The 22,083-nt window shown below is 49.8% G+C and overlaps 1 protein-coding gene across 3 annotated transcripts in view; it reads left to right on the top strand.

Moving 5' to 3' along the window:
• Window positions 1–22,083, top strand: part of PTK7 (protein tyrosine kinase 7 (inactive)) — an 83,277-nt gene that overhangs the window by 28,331 nt on the left and 32,863 nt on the right. The window lies entirely within an intron of this gene.

Genomic DNA, 22,083 nt, shown 5'->3' with positions numbered 1-22,083 from the left:
TTTGTATTTTTAGTAGAGAACGGGCTTCACCGTGTTAGCCAGGATGGTCTCGATCTCCTGATCTCATGATCAGCCTGCCTCAGCCTCCCAAAGTGAACTTTTTTTTTTAGAGGGAGTCTCACTCTGTCGCCAAGGCTGAAGTGCAGTGGTGCGGTCTCGGCTCACTGCAACCTCCGCCTCTCGGATTCAAGTGATTTTCCTGCTGTAGCCTCCCAAGTAGCTGGGATTACAGGCACCCGCCACCACACCTGGCTAATTTTTGTATTTTTAGTAGAGAGGGGATTTCGCCATATTGGCCAGGCTGGTCTTGAACTCCTGATCTCGTGATCTGCCCGTCATGGCCTCCCAAAGTGCTGGGATTACAGGTGTGAGCTACCACACCCAACCTGCACGACTTTTCTGAAGAACAATTTGTCACTTGTCTTTTTTTTTTTTTTTTTTGAGACTCGCTCTGTCGCCCAGGCTGGAGTGCAGTGGTGCGATCTCGGCTCACTGCAACCTCCGCCTCCCAAGTTCAAGCGATTTTCCTGCCTTAGCCTCCCAAGTAGCTAGGACTACAGAGCCACCACGCACGGCTAATTTTTTGTGTTTTTAGTAGAGACGGGGTTTCACTGTGTTAGCCAGGATGGTCTTGATCTCCTGACCTCATGATCCGCCCGCTTCAGCGTCCCAAAGTGCTGGGATTACAGGCGTGAGCCACCGCGCCTGGCCTATGTTTTTTTTTTTTTAAACTTCTCTGGAGATAATGCTGGATGTCATTTATGAAAAACTTGAAATTATATTCTCTTTGTTCCCATTCTCTTTGGAAGTCATCCTATAGAAACCCTCTCATTATCAGTGTGCATAGATGCCTGTACAGAGAATAAGAATATTCTTTGTAATGGTAAAAAAAAAAAAAAAAAGGAAAACCATCTGAATGCCCATTACTAGGGTATTGGATGAATAGATTATGGGTAATTGATACAGTGAAATAATACACAGTGGTTGAAGTGAATGAGGTAGAATTATATGAACAGACATGGAAAGACATCTGTGGTTAACTGTATAGCAAAAAAAAAAAAAAAAGAAAGCAACTTGCAGAATATCAGATATTAGAGGGTGAATTGTGCCCTCCCAAAATATATGTTGAAGTCCTAAGCCTCAGTACCTGTGAATATGACTTTATTTGGAATTAGGGTCTTTGTAGATAAAACCAAGGTAAGATCAATTCATTAAGGTGAATGACGAATCCTATATGACTGGTGGCGCCCAATGAAGAGAAGAGGCCTAGAGACAGAGGTACGCTACAGGAAGACAGCTTGTGATGGTGAAGGCTGAGGTTGGAGTGATGCGGCTACAAGCCAAGGAGCACCAGGGATTGCTGGCAGCCACCAGGAACAAGGACAGAAGCGTGTGCCCTCCAGAAGGAGCCGACCTCACCAACACTTTGATTTTGCACTTTGGCCTCCAGAGCTGTGAGAGGATAAATTTCTGTTATTTTAAGCCACCCAGTTGCGGTAATTTGTTATGGCAGCCCTGGGAAACTAATAGAGCAGGTATGGCATTATCCCATAGCCATGAGTTCTGTGACTGTGCCTGCCATTCTCTCCATGACAAAGAGCTTCTTCAGTCCATTTCCTACCCTAGCAACCACCTCCTTGGAAACAGGGACTCATTGTGGTTGTGATTTTTTTTTGTTGGGGGACAGCCTGAGCAGGGTGGGTTTATATTTCACCTCCTTTGCCTCCTTGCCCCAAAGTGGTGGTCTAATGGCCTCTTGCTGTACTTCCTTCTCCTCCTCCTCTTAATTCTGAGCATCCTGAATTACTCAGAGTTTTCTGATCATGCCTGGTCTTTGTGCTTCTGACTTGCTCTATTTGCCAAGTCCCATTCCCTTTTTTGTTTGTTTGTATGTTTGTTTTTTGAGGTAGGGTCTCGCCCGATTACCTAGCCTGGAGTGCCCTGGCACAATCACAGCTCACTGCAGCCTTGACCTCCTGGGCTCAAGGGATCCTCCTGCCTCAGCCTCCCAGGTGGCTGGGACTACAGGCTTGCACCACCATGCCTAGATAATGGAGTGTTACTGTGTTGCCCAGGCTGGTCTTGAACTCCTGGCCTCAAGTGATCTCTCTGCCTCGGCCTCCCAAAGTGCTCAAAGTGCTGAGATTATAGGAGGCATGAGCCATCACACCCGCCCCTTTCCTTCATACAAGCTTATGTTGAAAACCCTTCCAAGATTCCTCCCTGACTTATTTTTAATTTTTTTTATTTTTATTTTTTGAGATGGAGTCTTGCTCTGTCACCCAGGCTGGAGTGCAGTGGTGTGATCTCGACTCATGGCCACCGCGGCTTCCCGAGTAACTGGGATTACAGGTGTGGCGCCCGGCTAATTTTTTGTAATTTTAGTACAGATGGGATTTCACCATGTTGGCCAGGCTGGTCTTGAACTCCTGACCTCAAGTGATCTCCCCACCTTGGCCTCCCAAAGTGCTGGGATTACAGTTGTGAGCCACCATGCCCAGCCTCTTCCCTGACTTTTTTTTTTTTGAGACAGAGTCTTGCTCTGTTGCCCAGGCTGGAGTGCAGTGGCGTGATCTCAGCTCACTGCAACCTCCGCCTCCCAGGTTTCCCAAGCAATTCTCCTGTCTCACCCTCCTGAGTAGCTGGGACTATAGGTGTGCACCGCCATGCCTGGCTAATTTACGTATTTTTAGTAGAGGCGGGTTTTATCATGTGGGCCAGACTGGTCTCAAACTCCTGACCTCAAGGTGATCTGCCGTCCTCGACCTCCCAAAGTGCTGGGATTACAGGTGTGAGCCACCTTGCCCGGCCTCCCTAACTTTTTAATCCCCTGACTCTGACTTGGATGCTTCTCTTTTGTGTCCTTTGCACCCACCCATCATCCTGTGTGATAATACATTATTGTAAAGCCTAGGGGTTAGATAGACTTTCTTCAGGCCAGAGGACCTGAGATTTGAAGCCTGCATTTGTTACTTATCAGCTATGTGATGTTTAGCAAATTGCTTTACCTTTCTTTGCCTCCATTTCCTCATCTGCATAATGGGGAGCATAGTACCTACCCCACCAGATGGGCATTAGCATTATAAGAAGTTAATATGGTTAAGTGTTTGGAACAGTGATAGTAAGTGGTCAGTAAGTGGTAGCTATTACTTTAATTATATGTTTACTTGCCTGACTCTCCCACTAAACTGAGACACTTAAAGGCAGTAATTGTATGTTTCTCTCTCTGTCCCCAGTGTCTTATGAAGTATTTGGCACATGGTAGGCTCAAAGTAAATGATTGTTGAATTAATAATGATAATTAATATAATTGCCTACCAGGATCCCATATTGGGCTTTGACCCTCGGCTGGTTCCACATCATGTTGGGATAATGCTACCAAATTATCTGGCTTAGTAAAACCACCACAAATCAACCAGTATTTCCTGAGCACCTCTCATGGGCAAGGCACCTGCCATGGAGGAGACCAAGTGTGAGAGCTGCACCTGTCCTCAGGAAGCTTAGAATCTAGTGGTGAAGACACAGTTGTAAGCACATGAAATGTTAAATAGCAGTATTAGGGTTTTAACAGTTATTTACGGGAGTAATAGAAGATATGGAGAATGCGTGTTCACGATTATTATTTCAGTTGGTGGCACATTGTTATCTAACTTGTGTCTTGTTTTCCAAATTTGTTCTAGAAAGCTGCTTGAACTTTTTTTTTTTTTTTTTGAGACGGAGTCTCGCTCTGTAGCCCAGGCTGGGGTGCAGTGGCCGGAACTCAGCTCACTGCAAGCTCCGCCTCCCGGGTTTATGCCATTCCCCTGTCTCAGCCTCCTGAGTAGCTGGGACTACAGGCGCCGGCCACCTCGCCCGGCTAGTTTTTTGTATTTTTTAGTAGAGATGGGGTTTCACCGTGTTAGCCAGGATGGTCTCGATCTCCTGACCTAGTGATCCACCCATCTCGGCCTCCCAAAGTGCTGGGATTACAGGCTTGAGCTACCGCGCCCGGCCTTTTTTTTTTTTTTGAGACAGAGTCTCGCTCTTGTTGCCTAGGCTGGAGTGCAGTGGCACAATCTCGACTCACTGCAACCTCCACCTCCCAGGTTCAAGTGATTCTCCTGCCTCAGCCTCCTGAGTAGCTGGGACTACAGGTGTCTGCCACCATGCCAGGCTAATTTTTGTATCTTTAGTAGAGACGGGGTTTCCCCATGCTGGCCAGGCCGGTCACAAACTCCTGACCTCAGGTGATCCGCCTGCCTTGGCCTCCCAAAGTGCTGGGATTCTAGGCATGAGCCACTGTGCCCAGACTTGTTAAACTTTCCAATAATGGATTAGATGTAGAGGCTTCATCAAGTTCAGATTTGATTTTGTTTTTTCCCCCTTCATGTGTATTTCCCTCAGTAGATACAATATCTGGTTGTCTCTTTGGAATGAGAAGCCATCACTTATCATTGCTAGATCCATTATTTCATTAGGGAGTCGTTAAATGATGGTATTCTGTTTATTAGCTGGAAACTTCTATAAACACAAATCTCTCCTCATTAATTGTTTGGTTACCCAGAGATATAGCTGTTCAAGAAAGGGAAGAATAAATGCTTGATTCTGTACCTGTTTTCAAAATAATGAATTGGTTTTCTAACATTCTTCAAAGGTGGCCAGTGAGAGACTTTGGGTGTTTTGTGTTAAGCATCATTGTGCACTTATGGATTTTAAACCTATTTGATGTGTTTTAGTCCATGTGGTTCTTACTCTTACAGATGCTTAAGTGGTCCTATCATTGGTTGATGGGAGCCTCTTTAAGCTGAGCCTGAACCTTTTTATTTATTTTATTTTATTTTATTTTTATTTTATTTTTTTTTTTTGAGACGGAGTCTGGCTCTGTGGCCCAGGCTGGAGTGCAGTGGCGCGATCTCAGCTCACTGCAAGCTCCAGCTCCCGGGTTCACGCCATTCTCCTGCCTCAGCCTCCCGAGTAGCTGGGACTACAGGCGCCTGCCACCACGCCCGGCTAATTTTTTGTATTTTTAGTAGAGATGGGGTTTCACCTTGTTAGCCAGGATGGTCTCGATCTCCTGACCTCATGATCCGCCCGTCTCGGCCTCCCAAAGTGCTGGGATTACAGGCTTGAGCCACCGCACCCGGCCTTTATTTTATTTTTTTAAAGAGATAGGGTCTTGCTATGTTCCCCAAGCCGAACTTGAACTCCTGGGCTCAAGCAATCCTCCCACCTGAACCATTCAAGTAGCTGGGACTACAGGAGCATGGCACCATACCCAGCAGGCCTTGAATCTTTTTTTCCCCCCTGGACCTTTTGATGAGACCTGCTAGTCTTTGCTTGTTTCCTTGTATGATAAGATGGAGTTCTAGGCTTCTCTTGTGCATTTCCTGTCCCAAAACTGGAATCAGCCAATTCTGCAAGGAGAAAGGACATAAATTTTTTAGAACATTAGTACAATATTACCAAACCATTTTCCAGAAGGGAATTATTATAATTTATATTCCCTCCAGCAAAGTAGAAGGACTATTTTCTCCATATGCTCACCAGCGTTGAGTGTTATTTTTAAAATCTTGGCCTTCATTTGATGGGTAGAAGAACTTGTTCTAATTTACATTTCTTAGATTACTAGTGCATTGGAGTATTTTCTTTTCTTTCTTTCTTTTTTTTTTTTTGAGACAGAGTCTTGCTGTATCGCCCAGGCTGGAGTGCAGTGGCTTGATTTTGGCTCACTGCAACCTCCGTCTCCTGGGTTCAAGTGATTCTCCTGCCTCAGTCTCCTGAGTAGCTGGGATTACAGGCGCGCACCACCATGCTCAGCTAATTTTCTGTTTCAGACCTGCTACCTCTGTTACCATGTGAATTTTCTTTTTGCAACAAGCCTATGAGGCCAGTACTGTTGTTAGCATCTTTCATTTTATTTCTTTTGAGACGGGTCTTGCTCTGTCACACAGGCTGGGATGCAGTGGCACGATCATTGCCCACTGCAGCCTCAATCTGATCTCCTGGTCTCAAGTGATCCTCCCAGCTCAGCCTCCTGAGTAGCTGGGACCACAGGTGCATACCACCATGCCCAGCTAATTCTTTTTTTTTTTTAAACTTTTCAGTAGAGATGAGGTCTTACTGTGTTGCTCAGCCTGGTCTTGAACTTCTGAGCTCAAGCAGTCATCTCACCTTGGCCTCCCAAAGTGCTGGGATTGCAGGCGTGAGCCACTGTGCCTGGCCTATTAGCACCATTTTATAGATACAAAAATGAAGGCATGGAAGGGATAAACAGCTTGTCCAAGGTCATACTCTTGGTAAGTGAGGGAGTGAATATAGGTAGTCAGACTCCAGTCTCTGAACTTTTAACCTCATCTCCACCCTGCATCTACACTGTATGCCAGTGCCTTACAGTTATATATTTTGTAAACTTTCCAGAGGCATTTCATCCTTGTAGAGGCCCTGCAGGATAGACAGCAGGTGTTGCTGCTAGCCAGTTTTATTTATTTATTTATTTATTTATTTATTTATTTAGAGACATAGTTTCCCTCTGTCACCCAGGCTGGAGTACAGTGGCGTGATCTCGGCTCACTGCAACCTCCGCCTCCCAGGTTCAAGTGATTCTCCTGCCTCAGCCTCCCAAGTGGCTGGGACTACTTGGGAGTGTCTCTTTGTCTGTGTCTCTGCATGTTGATCTCTTACCTCCTCCATCTGTCTGCCAGGGCCTGGGTCTCACATTGTCTATCTCTCTCTCTCTGTCACTCTCCGCTTCTCTCTCTTTGTCACTCTCCCCTTCTCTCTCTCTCTCTCTCTCTTTCTCTCTCTCTCTCTCTCAATTTCTTCTGTTCCCTTACCACCACACCTGGCTAATTTTTGTATTTTTAGTAGAGACGGGGTTTTACCATGTTGGCCAGGCTGGTCTCGAACGCCTGACCTCAGGTTATCTGCCCACCTCAGCCTCCCAAAGTGCTGGGATTACAGGTGTGAGCCACCGCACCCGGCCCCATTTTAGAATCGGGAAAACCAAGGCCTAGACAACAAGATGACTTGCTCAGAGCCAAGTCTAGGATGCAGGTCTTTCTGCCTTTGGTGGCTGGCATCAAAGTCAAAATCTTTGAGCCTTTTTTTTTTTTTTTTTTTTTTTTTTTTTTAAGAATAGGGTCTCAGTCAGTGGCACAATCATAGCTCACTGTAATCTTGAATTCCTGGGCCTATGTGATCCTCTCACCTCAGCCTCCCCGGTAGCTGGGACTATGGGCATGTGCCACTGCACACAGCTAGTTGGTTTTTTTTTTTTTTAGAGGCAGGGTTTTGCTAATGCTGCTTAGACTGGTCTTGAATTCCTGAGCTCCTCCCATCTCAGCCTCCCAAAGTGCTCTTTGATACTCTTCAGAACAGTATTGCCCTTAGACAGATACAAACAAGGTATTTTCCTGTGCCGGGTGTGGTGGCTCACACCTGTAATCCCAGCACTTTGGGAGGCTGAGGCGAATGGATCGCTTGAGGCCAGGAGTTTGAGTTCGAGCCTAACCAACATGGTGAAATCCCATCTTTACTAAAAATACAAAAATTAGCCAGGTGTGGTGGCGCTTGCCTGTAGTCCCAGCTACTGGGGAGCGTGAGGCAGGAGAATCACTTGAGCCCAGGAGGTGGAGGTTGCAGTGAGCCAAGATCACACCTCTGCACTCCAGCCTGGGTGACAGAGTGGTACTCCAGCTCAAAAAAAAAAAAGTGTTTTTCTTTTCCCTTTTCCCTCTGGGGTCTGGTGAACACAAGGTTTTACCTAAGACTTTTCTGGGCACAGTTGTTTCTTTCTGGCCCTAGGGAGGGCCAGAGGGGCCCTCTTGGAGCTGGGTATGTGCCTGCCTTTGGGATCTCACAGTCAGAGAGGCCTGGCCCTTTCTGGAAGCTGAGTGCTTTGCCCTTGCTTAAGGAGCAGCAACTTAAGCTCCAAAAACGGGAGGACTGCTGGGTCAGGGGTTCTGGAAAAGTTGGATGGAAACTGCTCTGCTGTTGTCTCATTCCTGGCCTAATGGCTCAGACCATTTTAGATGTCAGGAAGTGTAACAGTACGGTGCATTTATTGATGAATAATGGATGAGCCCAGGGAAGGTACTGTACTCTTCCTGGTGAATTATTTACCAGGAGCCTCTAATTTGAGGGCTCTCCATTATAAAGGGTCTGAATCTGGTGTATATATAGAGCCTCCACCCCTCTCTTTCACTCCCTCCCACCTTCTACCAACAGACAAGCTGTAACCTTCAGGATCTAGTGTTACCCTGGGCAGCCCTGAGGCCTGTGGCCGGGGACTCAGTCTGGAGTCCCTGTGGCTGCTGGGGAGGGTGGTGGGAGGGGGTGGGCAGGGCCCCTGCTACTGGAAACAGAACAGACCTGCCAGGGGCAGCTGGGGTAAATGTGGGGCTGAGGCCTGCCCTGCAGGCATGGGGAGCCCCGTGCATGCACGCATGCGCGTATGTCACATGTGCGTGCTATTTCTTGTCTCTTTGTCTCTGTCTCTCTATGATTCTATGTTACTTGATCTCTGTCTCTCAGTTTCTGTCTGTGTCTCTGCATGTTGATCTCTCACCACCTCCATCTGTCTGCCAGGGCCTGGGTCTCACATTGTCTGTCTCTCTCTCTCTCTCTCTCTCTCAGTCTCCCCTTCTCTGTCTCTCTCAATTTCTTCTGTTCCCTTATCTCATCTCCCTGTGTCTCTCTCTTTCTCCCTCTGTCTCTCTCCTGTCTGTCTCTGTCTCTGTCTGGGTGACTTTGGAGGTCCGTAAGAGGCACTCCCTAGAATGGGGGCACAGCCAGTTCTTGACTTGAGTGAAGCCAGATCTCAGTGCCTTCCGGACCTTGACGGAAAGATCAAGGGAGTAAGCATGAAATAAACTTGAGGTTTTTTGTCATTTTTTTGGCTATTCAGTTCAGTGATTGCATCAGCCACCCCTAGGAGCCCTTTTCTCAGCCGTCCGTGTATGCTTTATGCTTTATGTTTCCCCTTGAAGTGGGTTGTCCTTAGGCTTTTGGCATCTGGTGATGAGTTGCAAGATTTTGGTGCTTTTAAAAATAACTTATTTGGGAGGCCTAGGCAGGCAGATTGCCTGAGGTCAGGAGTTCGAGACCAGCCTGACCAACATGGTGAAACCTTGTCTCTACTAAAAATACAAAAAAATTAGCAGGGCGTGGTGGTGCGCACCTGTAATCCCAGCTACTCAGGACGCTGAGGCAGGAGAATCACTCGAACCTGGGAGGCGGAGGTTGCAGTGAGCCGAGATCTCGCCATTGCACTCCAGCCTGGGCAACAAGAGCTAGACTTTGTCTCAAAACAAAACAAAACAAAACAAAAACACTTTACAAGGAGTTGCTTCTGTCCTTTATTCATCAGTTTGTATTTTTTTCATCTACTGTTATTAATTAGAAGATTAAAATATTTATGTCTTTAGCCAGAATACTTTTTCTAAACAGGTGATTTTTTAAAAAGTATGACTCTTTTTTGGTTATTTTCCTTAAAAATAAAGGACCAATCATTAGTAATATAGTTAAGAAATTAAATAAGATTAATGCATTAAAATATGTATTAATATTTAAAATATAAACTTATTAGGAAGCTTATATTTTAAGCAGTAAAATGGAGTTTGTAAGGAGTCTAGGAAGTATCTGGGAAGATCTGATGGTTTGACTGTAACCGAGCAGGTGGCCTGTCCCCATCCCCCGACACCCCCAGGGCTCACCTAATAACACTGGGCTGGCTCCACTACCTGTGAGTAATATTTGAGCAACAACCTTGGTTGCAGCTGATGGCTCCTGCAAGATCTCTTCCCCTCGTCTCTGGTGCATTGTTATCTCAACATTTTCCCAGCCACAGAGATGGCTGTGAGGAGAGCTTTTGATGGCAGGAGCAGGTCTGCGTTCAGAAAGGGGCAGTGGGGGCCAGGTGTGGTGGCTCACACCTATAATCCCAGCACTTTGGGAGGCCAAGATGGGCGGATTGCTTGAGGTCAGAAGTTCAAGACCAGCCACAGCCAACATGGAAAAACCCTGTTTGTACTAAAAATACAAAAATTAGCTGGGCGCCGTGGCCGTTGTCAGCTACTTGGGAGGCTGAGATGGGAGAACTGCTTGAGCCCAGGAGGCGGAGGTTGCGGTGAGCCAAGATTGTGTCACTGCACTCCAACCTGGGTGACAGAGAGATACTCCATCTCAAAAAAAAAAAAAAAAAAAAATGGGCCGGGCGCGGTGGCTCAAGCCTGTAATCCCAGCACTTTGGGAGGCCGAGACGGGCGGATCACGAGGTCAGGAGATCGAGACCATCCTGGCTAACACGGTGAAACCCCGTCTCTACTAAAAAAAAAAAAAAAAACTAGCCGGGCGAGGTGGCGGGCGCCTGTAGTCCCAGCTACTCGGGAGGTTGAGGCAGGAGAATGGCGTAAACCCGGGAGGCGGAGCTTGCAGTGAGCTGAGATCTGGCCACTGCACCCCAGCCTGGGCGACAAAGCGAGACTCTGTCTCAACAAAAAAAAAAAAAAATGAAGGGGGCAGTGGGCCCTGTGCAAAATCCCGCTCCATGCCCCTCTCCCATGGACCTGGGTCCATGAGTGTTCCCTTGCCCCTCCAAGCTCGTGGCTCTTCTAAGCACCCTCCAGCCCCCTCCCTCAGTCTGGAACCTTCTCTTTGTGTCCCAGGTTGGGCCTAAAGTCTACTCTTATAGGCCTGAGTGGAGCAACCCCCTTGTAAGACCCCTCCCCAGAAAGAAGAGTCGGTTTCCAGAAACAGCTGTTGCCCAGACAGGTGGAGACACTGTGTTCCCCAAAGGAAGGGTAGCAGGAGGGGTCTTTGAGAGAGGGTCTGTGGCTCTGCTCCCGGCCAGCTGGCCAGCTGTGAGAAGGGATGGCCAGGCTGCCCAGGGGCATGTTCGCCTCCTGCACATGTGCTAACATTGCCTCATGTCCCCGCAGCCCGCTGCCACAGGCCCTGGGCGGCTCGTGCTTTCCACATCACAACATAGCAAAGTGATTTCCTCACATTCCCCACTCTTGTCTGCTCCGGGAAGTGGTTTGCAGAACGCTTCTAAATATAAAAGTATGAGACTGATTCTTTCTCTTATCCCTTTGAAACCAGCCGAGGTCCAGCCTCTAGTCACTTTCTGGGCTTGAGTGGAGGAGGAAGAAGGCCAGGAAAAGCTGGTTGTGCGTGTGTGTGTATGTGTGTGTGTGTGTGTGTGTGTGCGTGCATATGGATACATGTGCATGTGACCAGGTTCTGAGGATACCCAGAGGAGTAGTGGAAACAGATGAGGGTGAGTAGGTGATAGAGGCCAGGGCTGGGTGCTGGGGCATGCAGAGGAGAAGCTGTAGACTTCAACTATGTTTTTATTTGTATGTAATTATGTATTTATTTATTTTTTGAGACTCAGCCTCGTGGTATCGCCCAGGCTGGAGTGCAGTGGTGCGACCTTGGCTCACTGCAACCTTCGCCTCCCGGGTTCAAGCGATTCTCGTGCCTCAGCCTCCTAAGTAGCTGGGATTATAGGTGCCCGACACTACACCTGGCTAATTTTTGTATTTTTAGTAGAGACAGGGTTTCACCATGTTGTCCAGGCTGGTCTCAAACTCCTGAACTGAGGTGATCTGCCCACTTTGGCCTCCCAAAGTGCTGGGATTACTGTCAGGCGTGAGCCACTGCATCTGCCCTAGACTTCAACTGTGGACAGCTCTGTTCAGCCACCTGTTTAAAAGAGCATTCATTTGCGTCTCCCCCAGAAAAGCCCAATATGTGAATCTATTGGGGAGAAGAGCAGGATGTAGGAGAAGGCCACAGAGAAGGGTCCTGAAAACATAGTGCTGAGTATGAACAATGAGTAGGGAGCAGGTAAGAGATCTTGCAGGACTGTTGACGTGAGTAAGAAATACCTGCCAGTGGAACACCAATTGCATTTTACAAGAGCACATGCAAACAAAAGGACTCATGTGAAACACAATAGATTGGTTGTGGAGGGAATGCGGGTAACAGGGAATTAGTGAGTGAAATGAGAAGCAGCCAGTGCGGCATCACAGAAAGAAGGCAGGCTTGGGAGTCAGACAGATCCAGGGGCGGCTTCTGAGCCTGCCATTTACTGGGGCATCCTTGACTCTGGTTTCCTTGTCTGTAAAATGAGGCTGATGGTGTTGAGGGTTCTCTGGATCAGAAATGTGTCCTCTAGGCCAGGCGTGGTGGTTCACGTCAGTCCCAGTCTCTTCACCAGGTGGGAGGCAGACCACCTGAGGTCAGGAGTTTGAGACCAGCCAACATGGTGAAACCCCGTCTCTACTAAAAATACAAAAAATTAGCCAGGCGTGGTGGTGGGCGCCTGTAATCCCAGCTACTGAGGAGGCTGAGGCAGGAGAGTTGCTTGAACCTGGGAGGTGGAGGCTGCAGTGAGCCAAGATCATGCCATTGCACTCCAGCCTGGGCAACAAGAGCAAAACTCCGTCAAAAAAAAAAAAAAAAGAAAAAAGAAAAGAAAAGGAAGAAATGTGTCCTCTCTCAGTCAGAATCCTATCAATTAAAAAAAGAAGAAGAAAAAGGCAGTGTGTCTGCACACAGGCTCTGGCAAGAAGTGGGCAGTCAGAGGAACCACGCAGCCAGAAGCAGGTGGTCAGATGGACCTTTTTTTTTTTTTTTTTTTTTTTTTTTTTTGAGGATGGAACTGTTTCTCTCTGTGATTCAGTACAGCAGTCACCAGCCACCTATGGCCCGTGAGCACTGGACGTGTGGCTAGTGTTACCGAGGAAATGAATTTTCAATTTTATTTCATTTAAATTAAATTTAGGCTAGGCACATTGGCTCATGCCTGTAATCCCAGTACTTTGGGAGGCCGAGGTGGGTGAATCACCTGAGGTCGGGAGTTCGAGACCAGCCTGGGCAACATGATGAAACCCAATCTCTATAAAAAATAAGCCAAATGTGGTGGCACCCACCTGTCGTCCCAGCTACTTGGGAGGCAGAAGTGAGAGGATGGCTGGAACCCGGGAGGTGGAGGTTGCAGTGAGCCAAGATCACGTCACTGCAGCCTGGGTGACAGAGCAAGACCCTGTCTCAAAAAAAAAAAAAAAAAAAAAAAAAATATATATATATATATATATATATATAGAGAGAGAGAGAGAGAGAGAGAGAGAGAAGTTAAAATATTCCTTAAACCTGCTCTGTCCAATATGACAGTCCTAGTGACATGAGGCTATTTAAATTCCTTATGTCACTCAAGGAATTTGTGTGAGAATCACTCAAGGATGCTCAAGCGATCCTTCTCTCTCGGCTTCCCAAAGTGTTGAGATTACAGGTATGAGCCACCACAACCAGGCTATTTTAACTTCTTAGAAGCCAGAGAAGATTTTCCTTACTGTATGGGATTGAGGCCACCTATCCCCAAAGGTAGGGTGGATGAGGCAGGGTTGGGTGCAGGCAGGGTGTAAAGGGCATCCTCCCCACCACCAGGAATTTGGGGTGAAGTGCTGTGGCCACTCTGGCCAGGTCTGCAGGCTGTGCTTCTCAGCCTGGATTATTGGTCTCCCAGGCGGGAGACAGATGGGTGAAAAAGGATCGTAAATTGGAATTTATCAGAGTTTTCTGAGCCTGTTTTGAAAATTAATAATTAAACTAAGGCCACAACCAGTCCAAGGTAGTGGTCCTGGCCTGTCTAGTTCACCCCCTGCCTCTGTGGGAAGGACCCTGGGAAGCTGGCTCCCAGGCTCCACCCTGGCACCGTTCTCCATGGTGGACTCTGAGGGATCCTGCACATTGGAACCCCTGGGAGTCAGAGACCTGGGAGTGCTCTGGGTCTGAACCCCTCCAATGAATGGCTGTGGAGCCCACAGCAAATCTCTTCCCATCTTCCCTGGGTGATCAGGGGCTGGACTCCTTGTCCTTTTGCATCACTGGGAGCACTGGCTGGGCACCACAGAGGTCTTCCTGAGGCTGAGCTCATGGCATTTTTCCCAGTCTCCTGTTCCAGCAGCCCTGTTGCCTTTCCTGGGATGTATGTTATTTCTGCAGGCTCCTCACTGGCATCTTCAGGAGACAGCTGGCTGCTGTCTGTCTCTCTCCTCTTGGGGCCAAGAATGGATTTGGGGCCAGATCCGTTCCCAGGCATGGAAGGTGCTGAGAACTTGTGGTTCCCCTTGGCAATTCTGTTCCAGGTCCTCCTCCCTGCATTCACCTTTGGAAGGGGTCTCCTTAGTCCGAGGACTTTTGAATCCTGGGTTCCACAGTTCCTTAGAATTTCTGGGGTTTTTAACTTTCTTGAAAAATAGGCAGACTTTTGTGCGTCTGTACTTAATGTGAATTTCATTTAAATATCATAGGGAGGGACTGTAGGCTGATAAAGTGTTACTAAAATTGGTTTCAAGGCTACCATTTTCCAAGTGAAAAAACTGAGACTCAGAGAGTAAAATTAAGTTGGCCAAGATGGATAAATGTAGATGTAGGACAATATTTCAGGTCAGATGAACATTTGAGTGACTTCATTCCCCCACACATGCTCTCAGGGTATTTACTGCATGTCCCAGGCACCAGAGGGTCACAGATGTCTCACACTGGGCACAAATGTCTACCCTTCCCTCCAGCTTACTAACCTGGGGGATAAAGCTCTCAGTCACAGCAGAGGCAAGAGTGTCAGGGTATCCCAGGCAATGAGATTTCAGTGCAAGTGTGTGGCCAAGGAAGGAGATGGCAAAGGCGGGTGTCCTGGGGAGGCTGCGCAGGGCTGAGCCGAGGAACAGAGCAGCTCATCAGAATGATGCTGAATCCCTGTTTGCAGCCCCCAGGTGCCTCAGATCCCACACACCTGCTGTTTGTTAGGTCACTCTTAATCCCTCCCAGGCCTGGTGCTGCGTTTACTAAGTGGGCTGTGGGGCTTGGCTGTGCGGATGGTGGGTGGGGGAGATTCTGGGGAATGGGCCCCCGTTTCTGTAACTACCTCTGCGATTCATTGCAGCCAGTCCAGTGTTAGGTCTTGGTGACCGTTCAGTTGCATGCTCTCATTTCTGTAATTTTACAGATACGATTGCCTGGGAGGAAGTGGCGATTGGCCAGAGTCACCCTGATTAGTAACTGTATCAAACCAGAACCCAGGTTTCCCTAACTTATGTTCCTTTCATCTCATCACTCCACCTCACTCCAGCTGCGTTTTTCATTCATTGCTACTTCCTAAGAGACTCCACAGCCATTTAAGGGTCACTAAGGGCAAGAGGCATGTACTGGGTACAACCCTTCCAGCCCCAGAAGAAAACAGGCGGGGGCCAGGGGCAGATGGTGACCCCTGGCTGGGGAGCACCTTATGCCATGTGCCACGTTTCTGGCTTTTTTTTTTTTTTTTTTGACTATGTTGCTCAGGCCGAACTCCTGGCCTCAAGGGATCCTCTTGCCCCATCCTCCCAAGTTGCTGGGATTACAGGCGCTGTGCCTGACTCAGCTGGCTGGCATTTTTGTCTCTCCATGCTTGGATACCACATGATGCCGGACCCAAGGCCTTACTCCTGCCGTCAGAGGTTAATCTGCCCCCTCCAGGGCCTCCTGGGAGTGGGACAGGCAAGTCTGAGTTTCGGTTTTCACCCGAGATCTAAGAGCCGGCCTGCTAAATTGTCTCTGCCCCAGTCCTTGGTGATCCTGTTCTGTTTCTCTAATCTGGATGTGGGAACCTCTCCAGATACTGATATTAAGTCCCAGGATAGGAAAACTCAGCAGGGTCCCTGGCTCTGCTCCCTCTTGCCCTGCTTAGGGCAAGGGCCGGGATGGATTTTGGAGGGCTGCTGTTGGTGAACCTGGGGACTTTTATAGACCCTGGGAAGACAGAAGTGGAGCAGAATTTTGTGCTCTGCAGCTCACTGGGTCTTGGAGTCAGCTTGTCCATCTTCAGTGACATCTGAACCCTTATGCTCTGGGCCCACCATCAGACAGTCTGGGTTGCTTGCACTGAAACTGCATACAGTGTACTGGTAGTAGTCGGGGGAGACATTCTAAATCCTCAGAGTCACAAATACCCCTGCAACATTTTGTGTTTCTGCCAGTGTGAGTGAAAGGGAGATGACTGGACTTACTGTTCATTCAAGTGACTTATTCCTGCAGTGATTGAGACTGTTCTTCAAAACATTACAAATGTGGCCAGGCGTGGTGGTGGCAGCTCATACCTGTAATCCCAGCACTTTGGGAGGCTGAGGCAGGAGGATCACTTCAGCCCAGGAGTTCAGTACCATCCTGGGCAACCTAGGGGGACCCCAATTCTGCAAAAGAAATTTGAAAATTAGCTGGGCGTGGTGGCACATGCCTGTGGCCCCAGCTGCTCAGGAGCTGAGGCGGGAGAATTGCTTGGGCCTGGGAAGTTGAGGCTGCAGTGAGCCGTGATTGCACCACTGCATTTCAGTGTGGGGTGAGAGAGTGAGACCCTATTTCAAAAAGAAAAAATGTCTCTGGGCCACACACCTTTGGGGTGGCTCAAGAGCAGTCAAGAGTATCAGTCAGATCTTCAAGGTATGAGGTGCACTAGGTAGGCTATTCTGGGGTTGGGGAGGCACCCTGGGCCCTCTGGCTTGGCCTTCAGAGTTTCCAAGTGGTGGGGATGTGAGAGGAAGTTTGTCCTCTGTGGGTCAGGGAGACCTGGGGCTGCTCTTCCCCTGGAACACTTATGCTTCTCAGGTTGAGGGCTGCTTCTTCTGGCCCGTGGCCTGGCGCTGTCTCCCTACACTGGGAAGCTGGCAAACGTCTCCCTTGGGGGTCTATGTGTGCCCTACAGGAGCCACCCACCTTGGCCTGGACTCTAGGGGCCATCTGGCAGTCAGGATATCCCCTACAGGGACCTGGGCTGTGGAGCCAGGGACTGAGTCTTTTTTTTTTTGAGATGGATCTTGCTCTGTCACCCAGGCTGGAGTGCAGTGGCGTGATCTCAGCTCACTGCAACCTCTGTCTCCCTGGTTCAAGCGATTCTCCTGCCTCAGCCTCCCAAGTAGCTGGGATTACAGGCATGCGCCACCATGCCCAGCTAATTTTTAGTAGAGATGAGGTTTCACCATGTTGGCCAGGCTGGTCTCGAACTCCTGACCTTGGGTGATCCACCTGCCTTGGCCTCCCAAAATGTTGGGATTATAGGCGTGAGCCACCGCACCCGGCCAAAGGACTGAGTCTTTAGTGTGGTGCTGGTGTGGAAGAGTCAGAGGCATGTGTATGGCTGGTTGACTTTGGGTGTGGGAGATCCTGCAATTACTCAGAGTCATGCTCCACCATGCAAAATCCCCATGCCTCTGTGGAGCACACTCCTGGAGGACTTCTGGGCTGGTAGCATCAAGCTCCTCACTCAACCAGTCCTTCTATCTCACCCTTGCCCTGAGACATCTGAAGGATGGCATTTTCTTTCACCATGTTGGCCAAGCTCAAACTCCTGATCTCGTGACCCGCCCTCCTTGGCCTCCCAAAGTGCTGGGATTGCAGGCGTGAGTCACCGCGCCCGGCCAGATGGCATTTTCTTTAATGAGAGAGAGAAGTTGATTGACAGAATCGAACAGTGATGTGTGGCAGATTCTGGGGCCTATATAGGTCCTGGGGGTGTTTTTCCTAAACCAGGAGTTCTAGCTCCTCAGAGATGGGGAGTTGAGTGGCCCAGATGGATCCTTGGATTGAAGCAGCCAAAATTACTTAGAGTGGGAGTGCTTAGGAAAAACTTCCTGCTGCTCTCTGCTCTGTGTAACAATTGTGTTTACACATATGTATGTGTATACACGCACACATAGACACACATGGGCCGGCTGGGCCCGAGCCCAGAGAGCAGCATGGAGGGTGGGCACCAGACCAGATGCTGGCGGGGGTGGGGGTGGAGGGCAGGCGCAGGAGACGCAGGCAAAGTGAGTGTCTGCATATAGATGGCTGTTAGGGAGCCAAGGAAATGGCTTGGAAGATGTCCTTATTGGGTGTTTGCAGCTCCGGCTTTGTTGGGGTCGACGCCTGGTGTCGGCAGATGGCCCTGCCTGCCTGTCGTTGCTGAGGGCTTCTTGCCTGCTGAGCCCGGTGCGGCAGGATCCTACCGGGGAAGCAGCACCCTCTGTGTTTTGTGCCATGTGTGGGCTTTGCGAATGTGAACCCGTTAGCCCTCACTTAGGCGGGATGGTGGGGCCACTGTCCTCATTTCACGGCAAAGAAGAAGCATGCAGAGGCCACAGTAAGGTAGCGTCGCTAGTCAGCAGCAAAGTTGCACATGGAGCTGGCTGCCTCCGCGGTCACGTGGCCTGCATCTCCATGGGGGCTTGTGTGCAGTGGAGGGGGTTGCGTAGCATGGCCTGATGACGAAAGAGGAGGCAAACTTGGGAAGCCCAGGACCTTTCCCAGACCACAGTTCTGGGGGCATACTCAGGTCAGGGGAAGGGGACAGGAATGTGCTGGTGACTACATCACCTTGAGGCAGGTACCACCTCCATCCCGAAACGCCTGCCTTCTCTGTCATTGCTGTCCTCCATTTTTTGTTATCAGCAAAGCTTCTGACAAAGCAAAAGTAGAGTCCCTTACGTCCCAGCTCCTTTCTTGGAGTCTGACCTTTCTGCCAGGGCTCCTTTGTCTGCTTACCCAACACAAAACAGCGGACCAAAGCCGGGCACAGTGTGGCTCATGCCTGTAAGCCCAGCACTTTGGAGGCCGAGGTGGGAGGATCGCTTGAGCTAAGGAGTTCAAGACCAGCCTGGGCAGCATGGCAAAACCCTGTGTCTATAAAAAACTAGCCAGGCATGGTGGTGCACACCTGGGGTCCCAGCTACCTGGGAGGCTGAGGTGGGAGGATCGCTTGAGCCCTGTAGGTCAAGGCTGCAGTCAGCCGTGATTGCACCACTGTGCACCAGCCTGGGCAACAGAGTGAGACCCTATCTCAAAAATAGTCCAACAACAAACAGCAGACCAATGTCCCCTCCTGCAGGCTGGGCAGATGGCCAGGCTGGGCACACCACAGACTGTCTTCTGAGCAAACATGGGTGCCACAGCACTGGGCTAACCTGAATAAGGAGCCTCATGGTTGAGGTGCTTATAGCAGGGGCCAGGGGCTTCGAGCAGGCCTGGGAGCTGCATTTTCTGCCTTTTGAAACATCTACCGGGCGGGGTGGCTCACACCTGTAATCCTAGCACTTTGGGAGGCCGAGGTGGGCGGATCACCTGAGGTTGGGAGTTGGAGACCAGCCTGACCAACATGGAGAAACCCAGTCTCTACTAAAAATATAAAATTAGCTGGGCGTGGTGGCGCATGCCTGTAATCCCAGCTAGTTGGGAGGCTGAGGCAGGAGAATCGCTTGAACCCGGGAAGCAGAGGTTGCCATGAGCTGAGATCATGCCATTGTACTCCAGCCTGGGCAACAAGAATGAAAACTCTGTCCTTCTCCACCCCCCCCCAAAAAAAAGAAAAGAAAAAAGAGACATCTAAAGTCTATCCCAGCCAAGCACTAACCAGGACCTGCTGTGAGCTGACGTCAGGACAGAGGCCCCCTCGGGGCCGGCTTTGATGTTTCCCAGGCCCAGTCGTTGGGGCGCAGGGGGCTCTGAGTGGCAGTCTGGGAATGCAGCATCTCTCACCACAGCTATGGAGCAGCCCAGTCCCAGCCCCAGGAGTGGGTGCTAGAGGCTGAGCTGGGGGTGGCCAAGGCTGAGCTGGGGTCTCTGAGTCACGCTGTCTCTCTTCCCAGCTTGGGTTTCTGTGGCAGGTGGTCTGTGGTTCCTGCAAACCCAGGTCCCCTTCCCCTCTATCCCACCCACCACCTGCTTATTCCCTTTAGACTTCTCTGCTGTGGTGGCTCCTCCCCCTCCAGGGTCTGGGAGTGGTCCTGGCACTTGGCAAATGGAGAGCTTTCTAGTCTTAGAAGTTGAGTCCTTGAGCAGGAAGGGTGATCATAAGAATATTAACAGTAGCTGCCGTTTACTGAAGGTGAACCCTTTGCAAGGCACCTCATGTGTTTCCAGGTTTACAACTCATGACAGCCTTGTGAGAGAGGCAGAGGAAGCTGAGACACAGTCTTTGTTACTTGTTCAAGGTCAGACACACTGAATGTAACAGGTCAGGATCTGAGCTCCGCCTGTCTGATTCCAGCCCCTTAACTGCTCCTGCATGTGGGTGAGACTCCTGGCTCCCCACCATGTCTGAAGAAAATGAGCGGGGAAGGTGGGGGCTTGCCCACACTTCGAGGGCAGATGATCTCTCTTTGGTCTTTGACAAGGCTCCTGGAGTTCTGGGTCAAAGGTCCTAGGATTTTGGGCAGGGCGCCGTGACTCATGTCTGTAATCCCAGCACTTTAGGAGGCCAAGGTGGGTGGATCACTTGAGGTCAGGAGTTCAAGACTAGCCTGGCCAACATGGTGAAACCCTGTCTCCACAAAAAATACAAAAATTAGCCAGGCGTGGTGGCGCGTACCTGTAATCCCAGCTACTCGGGAGGCTAAGGCATGAGAATCGCTAAATCCGGGAGGTGGAGGTTGCAGTGAGCCAAGATTGCACCACTGCACTCCAGCCTGGGTGGCAGAGTAAGTAAGACTCCGTCTCAAAAAAAAAAAAAAAAAAAGGTCCTAGGATTTTGGTGAGTCACATTTGCAGAAGCCCACTGGGGACTCAGTCTGATTCTGCTCATCTGCGTCATGAGAGGTGCTCCAGAAGTATTCTGTGTATCAGTTCTTGCCCCACGCTTCCTTCGAGGTCACTTCAGTTCAGGCAGTGCTTGCTGGGTGCCTTTGTGCCTGGCATTGTCTGCAAGAGGTGTGTCCACTTCACTACCTGGCAGTGGGGAATGTGACTCCTCATTGTAGGATCAGATGCTTTGAGGGTTGTTTCTGAGTCTCTGGGTGGAGCTGGGAAGAGCACAGAGTTGGCTGCTCTGAGCTGCTTCCAGCTCCGTGACTGGGTTTTGTGTCAGGAGATGCGGGCTGGCACCTATGAGCTCGTTGGGAGATGGACCAACACCAGGGGCAGCCCCTCATCTGGACCCAGGATGGGGGATCCTGGAATTGTCTTGACACTGACTTTATGAGGAGACTGATTCTCATGCCGTAAAGAACAGAACCCCATCTCCGGGGACTTGGATTAGTTTCCAGTGGTTTGGGAAGGGATAGAGAAGACCCCGTTAGTACCTTTCTGCACTTGCCCAGCCAGTTTGGCTCAAGGCAGAGCCTGCTGCTTCGTGTAGCAGTTCCAGGTGGCCCGTTTCTTCTTCTGGGGTGGGGGATCGGGGAGTCCTCTTCTGTGTTCAAGGCCCAGTGGCTCCAGGCCTCTGCAAGGCGCCCACGCGGGCTAAGAACAAAGCCCAGTGTGTTGCTCCTGCCGCCGCTGTAACCATGCCACCCACCTGCCTGGCTCTGCCCTCCGCCTCCCTAAACCCATCTGCCATGCAGTGTAGGCTTCTTCCTCTTTCCTTTGTTCCCACTGACTGCGGTTCCACCTTTGGTTGCAGGGACCCCGTGGCCAGAGCTGAACTATAATGGTACAGGAAGGGGAATGGCTTCAAGTGGAACTCTGGAACCACAGAGAAGCTGACCTTGCCCACAGATGGATTCTTAGGGATAAAGAACAAGACATGGGGCCGGGTGCGGTGGCTCACACCTGTAATCCCAGCCCTTTGGGAGGCCAAGGCGGGCGGATCACGAGGTCAGGAGATTGAGACCATCCTGGCTAACACGGTGAAACCCCGTCTCTACTAAAAATACAAAAAATTAGCCGTAGTGGCGGGTGCCTGCAGTCCCCGCTACTCGGGAGGCTGAGGCAGGAGAATGGCGTGAACCCGGGAGGCGGAGCTTGCAGTGAGCCAAGATCTCGCCACTGCACTCCAACCTGGCTGACAGAGCGAGACTTGGTCTCAAAAAAAAAAAAAGAACAGGACACAGGATGGCTTGTCTTTGGCAGCAGCCCAGGTTTCTAGAGAATACTGGCTTCTCCAGTGATGGGGTGGGTTTTTTCAAAGAAGCATCTGGGGAACGTTGGGCTGCAGAGCATTTGTGGGTGAGATTCAAAGCATCCTGTCTGTGGCCACCTCTGATGCTGGCACTGTTGATGGGTGTGAATGAAGCCATCTTTCCAGGGTGCTGTTTGGGTCATGATTTAACTTTACTAAACCTCCTGATTCTGGATTAGGGGAAAGTGACCTGC

This window comes from Macaca fascicularis, chromosome 4 (assembly GCF_037993035.2).
Source record: "Macaca fascicularis isolate 582-1 chromosome 4, T2T-MFA8v1.1".
Classification (NCBI taxonomy): Eukaryota; Metazoa; Chordata; class Mammalia; order Primates; family Cercopithecidae; genus Macaca; species Macaca fascicularis.
Note: the sequence above shows the minus strand (reverse complement) of the source record. Positions and strands in the feature narration are given on the sequence as shown.